Source organism: Hibiscus syriacus, unplaced genomic scaffold (genome assembly GCF_006381635.1).
Source record: "Hibiscus syriacus cultivar Baekdansim isolate YM2019G1 unplaced genomic scaffold, ASM638163v2 tig00003715_pilon, whole genome shotgun sequence".
NCBI classification, from domain to species: domain Eukaryota; kingdom Viridiplantae; phylum Streptophyta; class Magnoliopsida; order Malvales; family Malvaceae; genus Hibiscus; species Hibiscus syriacus.
This window is the reverse complement of record NW_024061980.1, coordinates 983,684-1,004,290: the sequence shown is the minus strand read 5'-3', so window position 1 is coordinate 1,004,290 and position 20,607 is coordinate 983,684. Positions and strand designations below refer to the sequence as shown.

At 36.3% G+C, this 20,607-nt stretch overlaps 1 long non-coding RNA gene and 2 pseudogenes across 1 annotated transcript; 2 read left to right on the top strand and 1 right to left on the bottom strand.

Moving 5' to 3' along the window:
- The first annotated feature begins 266 nt into the window (after positions 1-266).
- On the top strand, positions 267-16,385 carry LOC120180204. Its single transcript, XR_005521671.1, has 3 exons — positions 267-280; positions 16,103-16,194; positions 16,322-16,385. It is a non-coding gene; the product is annotated as an uncharacterized LOC120180204 (long non-coding RNA).
- LOC120180195 lies at positions 8,414-10,165 on the top strand (annotated as a pseudogene).
- Positions 16,386-17,441: 1,056 nt separating the features above from the next.
- On the bottom strand, positions 17,442-20,319 carry LOC120181070 (annotated as a pseudogene).
- Positions 20,320-20,607: the final 288 nt, after the last annotated feature.

Sequence of the window (20,607 nt, the reverse complement as noted above, 5' to 3'; positions counted from 1 at the left end):
TCGCAACAGCAAAACCCTTGTTTTCCTAATCAAAATCCAACCACTCTAGATTTAGAGATTGTTGGTGTGTATCTCCTTTAATGTTCGAAATTGTTGGTCGTGTGTCTCCTATCCTATAATACAATAACTAGATTATCAATCAGCTACAATAGCATAATTGTAGAAATCATGAACTATACTCATTCGTTTATACTAGTGAAAGAGAAAAAGAATTTATTTTTAAATTCTTGAATCCTAAATTGTGAAATCTTATGAAACTTGTTAAAACTTTCGAAATTTTGTTTAACCTAGAAGATTAATACAATATTGTAGGAAATTCTCAAAGGAAAAACAATCCTTCGTGAACTTCAATATCATATTTCGATCGAGTATATATTTGTAATAATATATTCGTATTTAAATTGAATATAAATTCATAAATAATATTTTTGTATTTAAGCAAATATAAATTTATAAATAACATATTCATATTTCAATCGAATAAAAGTTCATTATAACATATTCACATTCTAGTTGAATATTAATCCTTAAATAATAGAATGTTATCCAATTAATATTCGAGTTCTAAAAAAATCTACACAATATCTTTATAATTCAAATAAAAATATAATATGTAACATAAATGCTAATATTTTGTTTAGCTCTAATAATATGGTATTGTTTTCTTAAAGACACTAAGTTTAATAAATTATATTTATTAGGAGTGTTCATTTTTCGGTTTTAACTGAATTAATCGATCGAACCGAATTAGTTCGGTTAATTCAGTCGGGGAATGGTTAAGAAATTTTTTAGAATTCGGTTAAAGGTTAATTCAGTTCGAAATCGATTAATTAACCGAAATTAAATTTTAAATATATTATATATAATATATGGGCTCAGCCCAAACCATTTAAAACCCAATTAATTATTTAAGATTCAATAACTTTTAAACCTAAATCAATATTAATTAATTAAAAGAATCCATATAAAAATTTTATTTTATAATTATATATTATTTAAAGTAATTGTAAATTTTTTTAATTAAAAATATTTAATTTTTATATAAATTAAAAAATTATAAAAATAATCGGTTAATTTTTGAATTAACCGAATTAACCAAAATTTATTCGGTGCAGTTAATATTTTCAAAAAACAAGTTCGATTAACAGTTAAAGAAAAAAAGTTCAATTAATTCAATTAATGATAATTCGGTTCTATCAGCCACCATTTTAACCGAATGAATTCCCCTAATATTTATAAGATGTATGTGCTTTAATTAAGTTATTTTTTTGAACATATATTACTTAAAAGAATTATCAGAATATGTATTTTTACTTTATTCATTAAACTTATGTTGATAGACACTTGTGTTGCTATGGATTATTTTTAATTGACATAAATTTTATGTCATTTTTTTAATTTTATCTTCTTCTTTCGAAGATAAAATTTTATAATTTCATTTGTATCATATTGACGTTGTAATTATTTCGATGAATTTATTTAAAATTATCTCTTACAACTTTATTACTTTAGATTTAATTTAAATTACTTTAAAACTTATAAAACTTGATTATAAATTTGAAATTTTAAAATCTTAAATCACTTTGGTGTGTAATATTTATAATTTGGTTAACGTATAATCAAAATATATATTTTGTTTTCTCTTTTTTCGCTTTTTAACTGAAGATTTTTTTTTATTATCAAGGAATTAAAGATAAATTAAGATTTACATTTTTTATAAGAATTAAAGTAAATAAAAAATTTAAAGGGTTTAATGATGAATAAAAAGATTAAACGATGGATTTGTAATTTACGTGTTTTTCTCGGTATATCACCGGTGATCGATATTATTACCGATCTAACACCGGTCAGATTATATTTCCCGATCTAACATCCTTAGCAGGAAAGCGCGCCCCCTGCACCGCGCTATACGCTGATTTGGCGTCACGTAGAGTATAGCGCGCCACCTGAACTGCGCTATACGCTAACTGGGTTACACGTGGGGTATAGCGCGCCCCCTGATTCGCGCTATACGCCACGTAGGGGTATAGCGCGGATTAGGGGTCGCGATATACACCGTACCAAAATTATATTTAACGTAGTCCCTGATCCGCGCTATATCTTTACATATAGCGCGGTGCAGGTATCGCGCCTTATATGCTTATAAATACACTCCTCCGGCTCACATCTCCTCGCATCTCTCCTCTCTTATAAATTAATACAACAATTCCGTCAACGAGTAATAATTCTCGCAATCTTCTCAAATTTGATTTAGAAGCTCGTGCGATTTTTCGTTATAAGGTAATTTTGTTATAATTTTTTAATTATACTTATTGTTTATTATCATTATTTGAAAAAAATATTCTAATTATTTTCAATTAATTTTTATGTTTGTAAAATTAAAAAGCGGGAGCATACGTCGAAATAGTTTTACGGTGCATGTAATAATATAAAATTATATTATTTAAATTATTTACGTTGATGTGTAAAAAATTTATTGTGTTATATTTTCGTTCATATATAATTTATTTAATCAGGTTTGTTTAAGTTATTTTTTTTGCATATATAATATTGCCGCACTTTTAAACTCAAAGAATGACGCGACTTTCAGCTATTGTTTATTATGATGGTGAAATTCGAGAAGATGAAACCGGCGTTGTTTTCATATCAAATGAGCGTGTTAAAATATCATTCAAGAGAAGCATAACTCTTGAGGAGCTAATAACGAAGATTTCGAGGAAGATTCATGTTGGAAGTAACAGAAGAATGTCGTCGTTGCAGTACAGATTTCCAACATCATTGTTTCCATTAACTTATACAGCGTTCGAACTTTCGAACAATGATGATGTTTAAATGATGGTTGAAGCTCAAAGTAATTATTCAGACGCCGCTATTGAGATGTATGCACATTTTGTTTAAGTGCGTGCTGTTCGGGGTCAATCTTTAAGCTCACACTATGGGCTAGCTGAACAAGTTGATCAAGTTGACAGCCCGACTACAATAATGTGTAATGATTTTAATGTCATAATGGGGAGACATTCATCCGTAACTCTTTACGATATATACCGAAGTGGGTCCACAAACAATCCGTATGGCAACACCGCGTCCAGTTCAAGGGGAAGACATTCATCTGCAAATCCCTTTGACCTTAATATGGAGATGCCATCGACGCAACCATCTGTGCAGTTTCCATTTGACACAATGGCTTCAAACTCCAGGGGGAGGCATTCGACTGCGAGTTTTTTCGATCTCAATGTCGATATGCCTTCCAGTTCAAGGGGAAGGCGTGCAAGTAGTAGGTTCTTCGACCTAAATGTGGAGAGCATGGAGGAACCATCATCTCCACCAGAAGAACCGCTTCGTGAGCCTGGTGCAGATGGTGCTGAGACTGGATTGTTCATTCACCTAGAATCACCGCAATTCAACCCCGATGATGATGAAGTTTCAAGAAATGTGGCACAAACTTACCCTCCTGCACACATGTATGAAGCTGATTATGGTGCAATGTACGGGCCAGAATTTGCGGATATGCCTCATCTCGTTGACTATGGATATTACTCATCAATAAATGATGGTGAGTTATCTTTAGGCATGGAGTTTTCAAGCAAAGAAGAAGCGATGATGGCTATCAAAAATTACAATATCCGTAATTTTGTTCAGTCCAGAGTCAACCGTTCGACGAACGAAAAATATGTAAGCTACTGTGCCCAACGCAAAAATAGATGCAATTGGATGGTTCGTATATCGAAAATGAAGAGGAAAAACAACATATGTGAACTAACAATATACAACGATCCTCACACATGTTGTGCTGGAGGGGTCAGCCAAGATCATCCGAACGTGGACTCTGAAGTGATATGCCAAGCCATCATGCCCATGGTAAAAGCAAGCTCTCATATAGATGTTGCAGTGTTGATTTCAACTATACAATCGTAGTATGGGTACACCGTTTCCTATAAAAAAGTTTGGTTGGCAAAACAAAATGCCATTGTCAAACTTCATGGCGAATGTGATGCATCTTACAACGAACTTCCAGGTTGGTTTAGGCTGGTGCGGACGTTGAATCCTTGGACAATTGTGGACTTTGAAACCTCCTATGCATACTATAATGATCGAGTTTGTAACATCCCAAACTAGAGGTTAGTGGCTAAATTGTAAAGTTTAAGAATTTGATGAATTAAGTAGAAGAATGGAATAATTCAATGATTTATTTGGAAATAATTCCTAAAAGTTGTTAGTAATTATTAAAGTAGATGAATGGCAAAATGGTCATTGAACAAAGATAATATTAAATATTAATAAATGGATATGAGAGGTATGATTAAAGAGATAAGTTTTAGACTTATCTTCTTCATCTTCATCTTCTCTCAAACGTGAAGAGCCAGCTTGCAAAGGTGAGTTTCTTTGTTAGTTGGTTATTTGCTAAATTTATGGTTGGGTTTTGATCATTAGATAATAACTAAGCTTAAGGAAAGCTTAGGTTATCTTAAGGTTGAAAGATAAAGAAGTTATGAAAGATTAAAGAAAATGGTTTTTAAAGGAAATTTTGGAAAAGAGTTAATAAGATTTTTAAGATGGAATTTGACTTGTCATCAAGAAGAATAAAGATTTATGAAGTAGAAAAGATTTATAACAAATTTGAAAGTTTAGTAAGATTCTTAATTTTAAGAATCTTGATGAAATATGGAAGATAAATATGATTTATATGGACATAAGTTGGTTTCAATAATGATAGTTGAGTTTAAAGTCATAATAGGCGATTAAAATAGAAGAATTGAATGAAGAATTGATGAATTTCGGGCTTGAAATGCAATTTCTGGACAAGGTGCATCGATGCACATTCATAAGTGCATCGATGCATTCCTTTAAAAGAAGGACATCGAATGCCTTTGATGCATCGATGCATAGATAATGCATCGATGCATCCTTTTAAAATAAAAACATCGAATGCATTTTATGCACCGATGCACAAGTAGTGCATCGATGCATACCTTCATTGAAAGAGGAAATGGGCTTTTCTCTTTGCCTAAGAAGTGACAGTTTAGAATATATCAATTGGAATATTGATATGAATCTGTGTATTGTTATGTAGAGATAGAAAGTGATCCGTTTCAGGACAATTGAGGAATTAGAATCGAATCAAAGCAAAGCTAAGGTGAGTGCAATTTATTTTGTACTTATTTTATTGAATTAACATTGGCTTGTGATAAGCCAGTGATGGAGTTACTATGGTAAGAAGTAACTTCTAAATTGTTATGTGATTACCATGTATGCATTAATACATAGAAATAGATGGATGCTATGTATATGATTTATATGCTTAAGTGAAAATGCAACATATGATATATGTTATTTGACATGACATGCATGGTTACATGAAAGAAAGCTATGTGACTACATGTATATGTGAAAGAAGCTACAAGCTTATATGCACATGTGATATATGTGATATGAATTACATGAAATGATTTACATGAATACATATATATATATATAATACATGTGATATGATATGAGATATATGGTTACACATACATGTGGTATGTGACAGAAGAGAAAGAACAAGTGATACGAAATGTAAATAAATGCCCATAGTATATGATACGAGAGCTATAGGTATAGTTGGCATGCCAAGAGTCGAGGGTTTTACCTATGTCTTTCGAGACATATGGACAGTATACCTATGTTCTAAGGAACATATGGACAGTTTACCTAGGTTCTTTGGGACCTATGGATAGTTGCTGAGGTTCTTTATGACCTCTGGATAGTTACCGGGGTCTGTGTGACCTCTGGATAGGTCCTTCGGACATTTATACGAGCTGTGGTGACAGCATTAGTGCACAACCTCAATGTACTCACATACCTCTATTCTCAATATATACATGGGCAATGAAATTGAAAGACAAATGAAAGTGAAAGTGATAAAAGAAGGTAAGTTGCATGTGTGCATGACCTGATTGTATATTGTTATCATACCATAGATTCATGCATATTGATATGTAGTGATTCAATGATATGAATGCACATACATGAATTATATGTGTTATATGATGAGTATATGGTAAGTGGAAAGGATTATTGATAGTGTTTGTATATGTATGTCTTTTATTTATATGAAATGATATATGGTTATATATATGTTTTATATGCCTCACTAAGTCTATGACTTAGCGTGTAAGTGATTTACACGTAGGTACCAAGAACGAGAAGTGAAAGAATAGAAGTGGCAAAGACAGTATCACTACTAAAAGATCATATCAGAAGTATTTGACAAAGTATGTATTTGGTTATGTATAAAGTGTTGTCATGTAATAAGTCATTAAGTACGAGCACTCTGATCAAGTCTGTATTTTGTTTTAAATAAAGTTTTAAATTTCCCGGGATTTTTCTTAAGAGTCAAGATTTGAAAAGTCAATGTGACACGTCGGACTCGTATCCGGGTTGGGGGTGTTACAGAGTTCTTCGCGATCGATACCAATTCTACCGGGTTTTTTGGAGTTACCCACAGTGCGTTAATGCTGCCAAATATTGCAAGCCTATGGTCCAGATCGACGGGACTTTCTTGTATGGAAAATACAAGCAAGTTTTATTATTGGCAGTTATCCAAGATGACAATCGCAATATTCTTCCAATTGCTTTTGCTCTTGTCGAAGGAGAAGATACAGATTCTTGGGCTTTTTTTCTCCAAAATTTACGTGCACATATTATCACGAGGGAAAAATTTGTGTCATTTCAGATCGCGGAGCTGGGATCAAAGCAGCAATTGAGTCTTTGGGTCCAATGTGCATCCTCGGGAAGTAGAAACAGTTTCCCGTTACTGTTGAACCACTCATAATAATCCTCAGCATACATCAAGAGGTTATCAAAAAATGGGCTCTCTACGGGGAAGGCGCCGATGTCGATCCTCCCACAACACGACCCACCCATGATGCCTCACCAGCCAATCTATATCTGTCTTGCCGCGTCTATCTAAGATATGCAACTCGTCCATATTGCGAGGTGTTTCCGGAATTGGTTGAAAACAACCAAACTGCCGGAGCACGCGATCAGTGGAGTGCCACTCGACGGTCGCATAACACATCAGAGGGACCATCGCCATCCAAACATCTGATGGACCCCTCAACTCATGTGGGATCACCGCCCTCACATCATTAGTAGAATATGGCACCCATTCAAACTAAAACAAATAATATATAATTTTTATCAAAATAATAATCTAATTATATAACTATAATCTAAAATCAATTTTTAAACATTAAAATTCATACCTGTGTGCCAACATTCTGATTGATTAGCACCTTAATCTTTTCTAAATCATCAGGTAACTCCTAATGATTTTTCCTATCAGTAGACCACCTATTCAAGGAAAAAAATTGTTATACGCTGTATAAAATTATTAATATACAAAATCATCTATTCAAGGGAGGATGGGGACGTGAGGGGTTGGGTATTTAGGGGTATAGCGCGCCCCTTGCACCGCGCTATACCCCACGTGTCAGATATCCAGGTATAGCGTGGATCAGGGGGCGCCTATACCCACGTGGCGCCAGATCACCGTATATCGCGGGGCAGGGGGGCGCGTTATACCCACGTGGCGCCAAATCAGCATATAGCGCGGTGCAGGGGGCGCGCTTTCCTGCTAAGGGTGTTAGATCGGGAAATATAATCTGACTGGTGTTAGATCAATAATAATACCGATCACCGGTGATATACCGAGAAAATCGATTGTAATTTACCCTTATTAATTAAATTTTTGATGTGATGATTTGAATACAATGGATGGATGTTAACATTACGTGATAGTTATTCTTGTGTGACAGTAGCCTAGACTAAGAATATGATAAAATTACTAAGATAATAAGTGAGATTTTTTAATTTTTAATAGTCTAATTTTAGGATTATTTTAATGAATTATATAGTATTAATTTAAAAATATCAAGTGTTTCACATGTCTTCAAGTTAAATATGAAGACTTCATGATTATATAGTATTTTTAAATAAATGAAGATACGAGTGCTTGGAGTATGTAAATAAATAAAGATCCTAAAAATACACGTCTTTAAACTAATAAAAAATCTTACTTTAAGAAATAATACGATGGATGTTTTATATTAAAATATTAATTTTCAAACATCCTATAAGGGCTAGGAAGCCCATGGCCAGCTGTCTCTGCAATTTGAAACTTTTTTAGTCTTTAATTTTTAGTTTAACTTAACCATTACTTTTTAGTTACTGTTTGTCAGCCACGGCCTCGTAACCATCGATTCAAATTTCAAAAAAAAAATGTAACATAACAAACAAGCCAACCAACGCAAGCCAAGAGTCAAGCTGTACAGTAAAAGATAATTAAATTTTTATAATAAAAAATAGAAAGAAAAAAAAATGAAAAATCTCATCACCCATCACCTCCCTCTAAAATATAAACATCCATTCCCCGGAAGCCATTTCATTTCATCTCATCTCTCTGTTTTCTCTTTTTCTTCGTTACAGTCTGTCATTTCCCCCGAACAAAATGCGTGAGATCCTTCACATTCAAGGTGGCCAATGCGGCAACCAAATCGGAGCCAAGTTCTGGGAAGTTGTTTGTGCCGAACACGGCATAGATCCCACCGGTCGTTACCAAGGGGACTTGGATCTTCAACTTGAGCGCATTAATGTCTACTATAATGAAGCCAGCGGTGGTAGATTTGTCCCTCGTGCTGTTCTCATGGACCTTGAGCCTGGAACCATGGACAGTATCAGATCCGGTCCCGTCGGTCAGATCTTTAGACCAGATAACTTTGTTTTTGGGCAGTCCGGTGCTGGTAACAACTGGGCTAAAGGTCATTACACTGAAGGTGCTGAGTTAATCGACTCTGTACTTGATGTTGTTCGTAAAGAGGCTGAAAACTGCGATTGCCTTCAAGGTAAACTATCTTTTGAAACATATCTACACCGGATCTGAACGATTTAGCTTCTTGTATATTAACTGGTGTTGAACTGCTTTTAGGCTTTCAGGTTTCATTCTTTGGGAGGAGGAACTGGATCTGGAATGGGAACACTGTTGATATCGAAGATTAGGGAGGAATACCCTGATAGGATGATGCTGACCTTCTCAGTTTTCCCCTCTCCTAAGGTCTCTGACACAGTCGTGGAGCCTTACAATGCTACTTTGTCTGTTCACCAATTGGTTGAAAACGCTGATGAATGTATGGTTCTCGACAATGAGGCCTTGTACGACATTTGTTTTCGCACACTCAAGCTCACTACTCCCAGCTGTAAGTTTTCCCCCATTTATACCTTAGTTTTGTTTAGATTGTTAATTAGGGTGTGATTTAGTAGTTCTAAAGTTAACTATCATGGCTCATTGTTTGGATCTGGTGCTGGTGGGTTTTGGATCTGATAGCTCTTTGCTATGCTTAACTGGTTTATTTGGGGCTAAAATTAGGTTGGTTTAGATTTTAGAACTTAGATTTGTTTTGAAATTTTTAGAAGTCTTACATCTTTTTTTGTTTTCCTTTTGATCCTTACATAGTTGGTGATTTGAACCATTTGATATCTGCAACAATGTCTGGAGTTACATGCTGCTTACGATTCCCTGGCCAGCTCAACTCTGATCTCAGGAAACTTGCTGTGAATCTCATCCCCTTCCCCAGGCTTCACTTTTTCATGGTTGGTTTTGCTCCACTCACTTCCAGAGGATCTCAACAGTACCGAGCTCTAACAGTACCGGAGCTCACTCAGCAAATGTGGGACGCCAAGAACATGTGTGCAGCTGATCCACGACATGGTCGTTACTTGACTGCATCAGCCATGTTCCGTGGTAAAATGAGCACCAAGGAAGTCGATGAACAGATGCTGAATGTTCAGAACAAGAACTCCTCATACTTTGTTGAGTGGATTCCAAACAACGTGAAGTCTACAGTTTGTGACATCCCGCCCACCGGACTCAAAATGGCGTCAACATTCATCGGCAATTCAACATCCATCCAGGAAATGTTCAGGCGTGTGAGCGAGCAGTTTACAGCCATGTTTAGGAGGAAGGCTTTCTTGCATTGGTACACAGGGGAAGGCATGGATGAGATGGAGTTCACTGAAGCAGAGAGCAACATGAATGATCTGGTCTCAGAGTATCAGCAGTACCAAGATGCAACAGCTGATGATGAAGAGTACGAGGAAGAGGAGCCAGAATATGAGGAATGATGAGGATAGTTATTGCCATTTTGACTATTCTAAACGGTTAAGTCGTTTGTTTTTGATGCAACTGTTGTTGCATTCTGGATATTTTCATGCTCATTAAGCCTGCCTTTTGTTTTATGTGAAACTCGGACAAAGTTTCTAAATCATCTATTTTCTTGCATTCCAAGTTTAACCGAGTGATCTGCTAAATTGTCAACTGATGAAACAAGAGATGATTAAATCTCTAGTGTATTAAGCATTCGTGTCATCTTATTGACCAAAAATGGTTTTATCGTTCCTCCATTAATAAAAAAATTTGATATCCAGAAGTAAAAGTTGGAAAGAAACGATAAAATCTGAGCCATGTCTTTCCTCGATTGCTGCAGCTTATTAACGATAAGCATGGAGTCCGATTCAACATCGAACTCACTCCATTTGCGATCACAAGCCATCTGCAGGCCTGCTATAACAGCATAGGTCTCAGCTAACCCTGCCTCCACACACCTAGAAGTTGCGGCAAGATCACCGAGGACTAGGGGTGCACAAAAAATTCGAATATCCGAAAAAAATATCCGAAACCGGTTTTGGGAAAAATCGGTTTTTTTTTAACCGGATCGGATTTTTTTAAACCGGTTATTTTAACTGGTTTGGAGAAAAAAATCCAGACCGGTTTTTTAACCGGATAAAAAACCGGTTTGAAAAAAACCGGTTAAAAAACCGATTTTTATCCGAAAAAAAAAATCGGTCTGGGTTTAAAAAACTAGCCGTTAATATAGCCGTTTGTGACCGTTTTTGACCGTTTTTTTCTTTAAAAAATTACTATTTTACCATCTTAAACATGTATAAATAGGTTGGGGATGTATTTGGTTGATTACAACTTTCTCAAATCTTATTACACAACACTTAAACATCTCTCAAATCTTAGTTTTGTAATTTTTATTCATCATGAGTAACACTGTTGAATCTTCCGTCGGGGGAAACCTTGAAGTCGTGAGAGTGATCGAACACACTCGAAACAAAGATTTGGGATCACTACGATTTATGTGAGATGTCAAATGGCTCGAGGAGGGCGTTGTAAACTTTGTCTAAAGTTTCTTGCATCGGAAGGAAACACAACGTTGAAGAACCATTTGACAAAATCATGCAAGGCACTTCGCTCAAGATCGGATCCTAGTCAATCGAATCTTACACCGCAAGGTGGTGTTTTTGTTTACGACAACGAAAAATTACGATAAGTTTACAAAGTTTCGTGATTACAAAAGCATTGCCGTTCGACCACTTTGATGATGAAGATTCACGACAACAATTCAACAACTAATGCAACCACGTTATACTCAAGTAAGTCGTACTACCCTTAGAAGAGATGCTATAAAAATGTGGCGTACGGCGAGGGAAAAATGATTTTAGGATTCCAAGAACACCGTTATGGTGTCGCTTACATGTGACGTTTGGAGTTCCCCTCATAATACCGGAATTTTTTTTAGCCGTTACGTCACATTGGTTAGATCAAGATAATTGGCAAATGATGAAAAGAACAATCGCGTTTGAATTATTCGGTGAGCCCCATACCGGTGCTAATTTATTTACACTTTTAAACGGGTAATTTGTCTTTATTAGAAAATAAAGTTTTTTCTATATCCTTTGATAATGCATCGAATAATACAAACGCGGTTCCAAGATTGAAATATTACTTCACCGATTTTAGACGGTGCGTTTTTTCATACCCATTGCGTTGCACACATAATTAATTTATCCGTGCAAGCCGGTTTGGAGGTTATTGAGCCAGATTAGAATTTAAAACAATGATAAAATCGATTCTTTGTAACAACACAAAGACTAATGATTATAAACGATTTTGTAAGTCTGTTAATAAAAAAGCTTTGGGTCCTAATTTGGATTGTCCAACTCGTTGGAACTCAACTTGGATGATGATGCATACTGCCTTAAGGCAAAGGGAAACATTGCAAACATTTCACGATCGGCTTTCGAGAGGGGTCATGTCTCAGACATTTATCCGGATTCGAGTTGGGAAACTATAGCCAAAATAACCGATTTGCTTGAGGTTTTTAAAAATGCAACAACTTTTTTATCCGGTGTTTATTACCCTACTAGCCCGTTGGTTCTTAATCAAATATTTTTGTTGGCTACCCGACTAAATGACTTTGAATTTGAACCGAAGTTTTTCAAGAAATTGGCTTTGCAATGAAGGAAAAACTTTTAAAATATTTTAAGGAGATTCCCCCCATTTTTACTTGTGCCGCCGCTTTAAACCCAACGTTAAATGTTGGTGGGGTTGAAAACTAATTGAACAAATTGCGTTTGCTTTTAATCTAACCGATGATGAACCCAACTTTGTCCAAAACCAAATAAATTATTTTAACAAATGTTTTCGAGACATGTTTGCAATTTAACTAATACGGATCAAGTAGTGTAATACACGATCAAATGAGAATGAATGCGGAATCATCTAGTAGACGTCCAAGTAACATAAATTTGAATCTTTTAAACTCTTGTAAATTCCCAATCCAAACGATCACGTACTACCACCCAAGTAGCGAGTTGGGAAATTACATGTCATGCGATTTTCTATCAAAATGACATTTGAAGAGTTTGAAAGTTTGGATATTTGGCTTGGTGGAAAGAAAAGGAAGCACAATTTCCGATTCTAGCCGCCATGGCCCGTGATTTACTAACCGTCCAAGCTTCTACGGTAGCTTCGGAATCCGCTTTTTCTGTTAGTGGCAGGGTTATATCACAACGGGATCAAGACTAAGTCCCGAGTCGGTGGAAGTATGCATTGTTTAAAGGATTATTTGGATGGAGCGGCTCGTAAGCAACATATCACCACCCTAGAAGATGCAATTGATGCCGATTTGGAAGCAAACTTACACATTGAAGAAGTCGAACTTGGAATATCCCCTCCAACGAAGAAGGCGAAGATGATGAAGAAGAGATGGCAATGTAGTTTATTTTATAACTTTATTTCAATTATCGTAACTTTGTTTCAATTATCGAACTTGAAGTTTTTAAGTATTGAATTTATCGAACTTGGAAGTTTTTAAGTATTTGAATTTATCAAACTTGGAAGTATTTAAGTATTTCAATTATGTTGAGTTAATTAAGTATTTCAATTAAGTATTTGAATTTATACTTGAGGTTTGATGCTTTCTCTTGATTCTCTCTTGATTCTAGTTGCTTGTTTCTTGTCTTTGATCAATGACTTCTAAGCTTGCTTAAATACACCTTGAATCACTTCTGAACGTTAGTGATAATTAATGAAGATAATATAGCCGTTTAAGTGTGAAAACATTTAATAAAATGCTTAGAGCGTGGGGGAATCAGTACCCTCTCATAGGGAATCGGTTCCCTAAGTGTAAAATTCAAATTTCGACCGTGAATAGGGGGAATCGGTACCCTATGGGGGAATCGGTTCCCTCCGAGCATTCTGGAAATCTCGGAGCCAAACCATTCAGTGAGGAATCGGTACCCCTTGGGGGGGAATCGGTTCCCTATGAGCAATCTTGAATATTAAAATCGATTTTTTATAACCGGTTTTTTAAAAAAACCGGTTTTTTTAAAACCGAAACCGGTTACACGGTTAGGATATCCGGCCCTCCAAAACCGGTTAGAAACCGAACCGGTTATTTTATAAACCGGTTTTTTCTATGGGAAAAAACCGGATCGGATAAAAACCGATCCGGATCGGATTGAAATCCGAATTATGTGCAACCCTACCAAGGACAAAGCTAGCAAAATCCCCGCAATGACTCCAACAGCCGCAAGATGTTTGTTTGAGTCAAAAGCACCATCAACATTAATCTTCACAACCTCAATCGGGGGGCTTCCAAGTAGTTGTTGAAGGCCTGAAAAAAATAAGGCATTTACCCAGCACCTGGACTACTCTGTGCCTGAAGATTACACCGAGCCTGCAAGAAATCTTGTTGGAACGTCTTAGCATTCGCTACCACCACCCAAGGTGGTTGCATACGTCCTTCATGTATCATCGCATTTTGCCCATATAATATATTCCAAATAAGCATAATAAAATTTACAAAACTGTCGGGATCAAGAGAAACCAATGCTGCCTCAAGCCAATTAAAAGGAGAAAGTAATTGGCTAGTGAGGAAAGTTTCACTTAAACCTGTAGAGGTAAATGCTTCCTGTGCATACGAGTAATTACGAAGAATATGAACCACAATCTCCTCTTCTCTTTGACACATCGGGTAAATTCCATTCCCTAAACCTGCTGCTCGAAGCCAATAGCCAACTGGCAATCCACCGTGTGCCATTCCTCTATGCAAATAACCTGAACTTAGGGAGCGTTTGAAGCTCGACATGGCTTTCCAGACCTTTGAGGCAGCCTTTATAGTGTAAATAAGTCATTGCAACCACCAATACCAGAACGAACTGAATTGACGGGAATCGTGGTTACTCCAAATAATGGGCTCCATAGCACTTGGAGCGATAAACGTATCAAGAATTTGTTCTATATTGAATATTGTAAATGTCGTACGGACCTTCTCCTCATCCCACAATGGCTGATCTGCAATCATAAAGCTCGAACCACAGAAGCTTTGTATGGACATGTGCGAGTAGTCTCTAGATAAATTAACCATATTTGAGTCACCACACTTATTAGAAACCAGATTTATCCTACTCTCCGTACGTATCATCCGGTAAAACGCACCTGAAAAGGCTTGTATCGCCTCATAAATTCCTTTCCAGCTATATGAACTATTATTACCAATACGAGCATTCGGTAAATTCCAATCTGGATATTTCGTCCGAAGAACACTAGAGAGCAAACTAGCAAGGCGTTTTGCTATGCGCCAAACCTGCTTCCCAAGTAGGGTCATACTTAAGGATCGAAAATCACGTAACCAAAGCCTCCTCGACACTTAGGCTTACAAAAAGTTGACCAAGTTTTCATAGGCCAACCCATGCAGACATTTTTCCTGTCCACCAATATCGACACATGATAGCAGTCATTTCATCAAACAGATGTTTAGGGAATAGATAGCATGCCATCTCATACTGAAGTAAAACTTGTGCCACAAATTTAAGGACGACCTGTCTACCCCATAGGATAGTAAAGACTTGGTCCAACATGTAACTCGAGCCGTAACCTTATCACGTATATAACCAAAGGTGTTTTATTCTTTCCAATATGCAACGGAATCCCATGATAATGACCTTATCATGTTGGATTGAAATATATGATAAATTTATCTAACTCTCTGCCCAGAAGCAGGCCCGGTCCTGATATTTTAAGGACACTAGGTCAGAAGGTGATGACAAGAAGACAAGTGAGAGCTCATACCTAGATTTTTCCATCATTAAAATGGGGCCCCACTAATTATTATATTTTTGAGTTTTTTAAAATAAAAAATGATGTTTAAAAATATTTTTTAATTATTGGAGCCCATTAAATTACCATATTTTCAAGTATTTAAAAAAAAAAAAATATGTTTAAAAATATTTTTAATTATTAAACTTAAAATAATTTAAAATGAGTCCTCTAAATTTGGGCCCTAGGCAGTCGCCCCTGGCCTATGCCTAGGGCCGGCCCTGCCCAGAAGCAGAGACAGAGATATTCAAGATCTCTTTTATATGTTGGCTTTAGACAAATTTTTAAGAAACCAAATTATCATCGGTAAATAGTAAGTGTGAGACACGAAGACTCACCTGACAAGCACACATACCTTTAATACACTATTTTGTTGAGCCTTGCGAAATAATGTCGATAATCCCATGAATAAAAGAGAGATAATGGATCGTGTCTCAATCTTCGGGAGAAACAAATTCATTTGTGAGAGAATCGTTTACCCTAGCAGAAAAGGTGACAATTTTCTAAAGCTCTCTAAAACAATTTCAGTTTTAGCATAGAGTAAATCCAATTTACAAATTTAGCCCCAGACTTCATTTAAGCAGGACTGGCATGTTTTATTCAATTTTAATCACAGAGTAAATCCATTACTCAAGCTCTCGAGTTCATTTTGTTTTATGATTTTCATTCAGGCTTGCACAAACATGTTTCAACAATTGCGTTGACAAAAGGTATGAACTGCCTCTATCCCACCTTCTTGTATGTCTGTCAATCTACTTAAGTGATATACATTATATACACTATACAATGCTTTTTCCCCATGGAAATGGTGCCAATGATAATATCTTTCTGCTTTAGGTACAAGGAAGCTGAGCTAAACATGGGTGAAAATAGTTGCATTGACCGCTGTGTTTCAAAATATGGCAGGTAAGGTTTCAAAGTATTCATGTACATATATACATGTGTGTGTATTATCGAAGTAAGCTTGTCTTTGTACTAACTATATATAATGCATCCTCGTTCTATCTTAATTGACCAGAGTTATTATTTACAAGCTGTATACAACACATGGTGTTTTTCTGGTCCTAGTCCTACATACTTTGCTAAAAGTTCTTGTAAATCATCTCTTCAATTTGAGTCAAACTACTACCCGCGTCTTGATTTGGGATTATGAGTTTCTTTGATTTTATTTTATTAGTTGGCTGAAACTTGATTGTTATGCATACAACCTTTCTTACTTCTGTAGGTGAATAGTATGATTGGCCAGATGCTTAGTGCTGCCGGTCAGCCTCCGATGTAATATACTGCCATTCACCATTCTATATTATTTTTACATGTAAAAGCATGGCTGGTGCCGGTTGCTGAAGGTGGACTGTAGATGTTTTTGATGTTTTTTTGTTTTACATTTTGTTCTGATACAGTGTTTGTCGCAGTTCTGTATTTCTTACCGAACATAAAGGTTTTGGTGCTGGGGATATTCTTGGTTAATTGATTTCATCAACAATGTACTAAATTTTAAATTATGGGTTTTTAAAAAAAAAAAAGAATCGACATTCCCTGTAAAAAATACAATTAATGTTCAGTTAAACAGTAGAATTATACGAGGCAGAAGAAAAAAAATGAAACATTCATTGTTGTTATCATTAAAATAGTGTTCAGAAATGAGTGAATAAAAGACGACAACACCGTAAGCACACTTGGGGCGTTACAATTACGGTGGTGCTGAGATAACATGGGAAGGTGGAAATATGACGGGAAGATACAAGATGAACTCAAAGGACCCAATAAAAAGGCTATAGAATTTCAGTTTCTATGTTTTTTGGATTCCAAGTTTGTACCGTCTTTCAGGATTTCCTGTGCATCGTGTCCATCCCAAGGCTAAACAGGGCGGCAGCTTGGAGATAGAATGCCGTCGGCCACTCCGGAGATATACCTGTGCTTGCATAGCATCTCCGAGTGCTTCTTGTGCCATCATTCATCAAGTAGCACAAGCAGCGTCTAGCAAACAGTTGGAGATATCATTGTCCCCCCTCATGAACTATAGCAAGGCACATCATTAAACTTATAAGCATCATGGGTTGAAATTTAATCTCGAGGTACTGTGGAATTTTGTTGCAGGTTGCCAAATTGTAAATAGAAGGCTTACGTCCGTGTAGCATTCAATGGCTGTTCCAAAGTCTTTTGCCCGGAAAGCAGTATCTCCACGTTTTTGGAATTCAGAGTCTCCTGTATTTTGATCTGTCCACATTTGGAAAGAAAGCTAGAAACAGCAAAATTCAATACCCGTTAGCATAAGGAATTTCAAAAGAGGATCCATGTGACAATTCGCTTAAACAATTTGATAATGCTAAGCATTTCTGTGCTTATATCAGGGTTTGAACGATGAAGCAGCATTCAGTAGTACATGTTTTACAGACTCATTAACTTTTCGAAATGCAACCAACGATCCTATCAGCTAGCTTTGTTCAACCCCAAAGCAAGGTTAAGGCTTTCTTTTGATTTTATATTATATGTAACATAAACTGTATAGATTGCTGACCTCATTTGCAATCCCTCATCATCTTTGTATCCAATATTTCTAATATTTCATGTATTGCAGTAAGATCCATTCTTGAGCATGCTTCACCTAGAGGTGTTAGTAACATTGTTTGCTTTGACGGCTATTCCGAGGGGAATGCCCATCAAAACATGTGATGGTACCTGTTAAAATAATACAAGTTAAAAGGTAGCAAACTGTTCACAGAAAAATATATCAGTACTGCACTCAATGTTTCAAAGCCTTAAAGAAAAGTTCATATTTTTTTATCACTGTCATAAAAGGCTTCAAGCTATTCCTAATTTCCATACAAAATTACAAAGATGGTCTTATCAGTCACAGCAAATCCATTGTTCACCAAGCTAAAAGAGAACACTTGGACTAACAGGGTCTAGTTTGGTTTCACGTGAAGGCACTAGTATTTTGGTGTGGACTTTCTAGAATAAAGGTTGAAGAAAAGAATTAGAGAAGAAAGCGGAGAATATGCGAGTATACCTCGGTTTCCTTCTGAAGAGGGGTAAGAGCAGTTACAAGAGACTTCACATTTGGCCTCTCAGCTTCATACTGCAAACAGCGTGAGGCTAACCGCACTAGTTCAGTCCATCATCATTTGAAAACTGACCCACCAGGTTTGAGTCCATTAGCATCAGAAAGTTTTTACCCTGTATTAGGTCCAATGCCTGCAACGATGATAGTCCACATTTAAGCATTTAATTATCTCCTGTGGATATATACTATGATGCACTGCAGATATCTACAATTTTAATAGTTTATTAAATTCTTATGAAGGAAGATTTCAAGCAAACTTTCGCCTTAATCGGAGAGACACGAGAACTCACATGGCTTGGTGGTATATGCTTGCCACTGAGAAGATCAAGCAAAGAGTTCCAAAACTGTAACCACACTCTCCGGGAAACCCTTCCTGCCATGTTAATGCGTATAAATTAGCTCAGCCAATGAACAATACATGTTTCACGAGGAAAAACGTACCCAAAGTTAAATGCACATACTTTGCACAAATAAGTACGCATATCTTATAATATACTGACAGTTGCAATTACAAGAGTTCCCATAAACTTTGCACAGTATTTTACCTGTCCTTAGATACTCTGGCTAGAGAGTCTGGGATTACCATCCTGTCAAGAAGTAACCCATTGCTGTAAGCAATTAAATACGAATCTAAATGCGAACATATGATGTAAGGTTCGAATACGGATGGTATAAAGAATAAAATTACCTGATCAAACAGGATTCTATAAGCATTAAGATCGTGATACAAAGCCCTCCCTTTACTGCTGCAATATTCAAGTGCCTGCGCTAGATATAGTGCCACCCTCAGCCTCATCGGCCATTTCATATGCTGATACTCCCCTACACCATTTCAACAGAGTACAAAACAATAGCATAATTAGTAAGATACAAAAGATTTCCATTAGCAGTATATTGAAGGAAATGAAGACTCTATGAGACTGATACTTATTTGCTAGACTATAATCAAATCCAAGTATAAACTAGATGAAAATAGTGAAAATTACAGTGAAAAGATTAGAGAGAGTCTCATTAGGCATAAACTCAGCTACTAACAATCTCTCATCTCCGTCACAGCAACAACCAATCAAATTTGCTAACCGATCGCTTCTTAACTGTCCAACTGCTCTCGCTTCCTCCTGGAATGACGCCAAAATGAAGAGAAAACGATAGTTACAAATCAATCAAAAAAGAAATATCAAAATAAATTGCAGTAAAAAATGGAAAGTAATATATTTATATATACGAGGAGCTGTCGAGGGTCAGGCCAAGCCGATCTATTGAAACGTTTAACGGCGAACAAACGATCCTCGTCGAGCTTCCTCGGTACACTACATTGGGAGCTTTCTCCATGCTCCGATACAATGTTGTCCGTCGAGAAACCTGAAGTGGCAGCTCTTAATTGGTCCAAGCTGTACTCGCTGAATCCAGGTAAAGCTTCCTCTCCATTCTCTGATGTGAACAGAACCAAATAAAATTTAAAATTTATGAAACAAAAAAGGAAACAAATTTGAAGACTATTTTCTCGAGAAAGTGATGGAAATAAGTCAACCAACTAACCGAGATCGGAAGAGTCGTTGAGTTTTGACTTGAGATTTGACGGCCACCAGCAAAGTGATAGTTTGGAGCAACGAGCTCCCATTGGCCTAAACCTCAAATTTTCAACCAAACTCCCCAAGAAAAGTTGGTTCTTTTCGCCTTTCTTTGCTTTGAGCGTGATGGAATTCGTGTGAAGGACAGGTAGAAGAACGCTACTAGTCTAGTACTAAGCAGGGGAGAGGAAAAGTTGTGTTTGGGAAGCGAGAAAGTAAGAGAAAATAAATAAAAAAGCTTTTAACTTTTTGGATCCAAGGTTTCTTCTTGTTCCCTTAAGCATTTCCCCCTTTTCACCACCTCATCATTCTTTCGTTTCCTTACCTTTTACATTTCATTTTCATTTTCATTTTCATTTTCATTTTCATTTTCATGTAAAAGATTTCCCCCCTTTTTTTATCTCTTGATCATAAACCCAGTCTTTTCTTACCGCGTGGATTCCATCATCGAATGAAATTGATAACACTGCAATGCTGTGTACATAGAC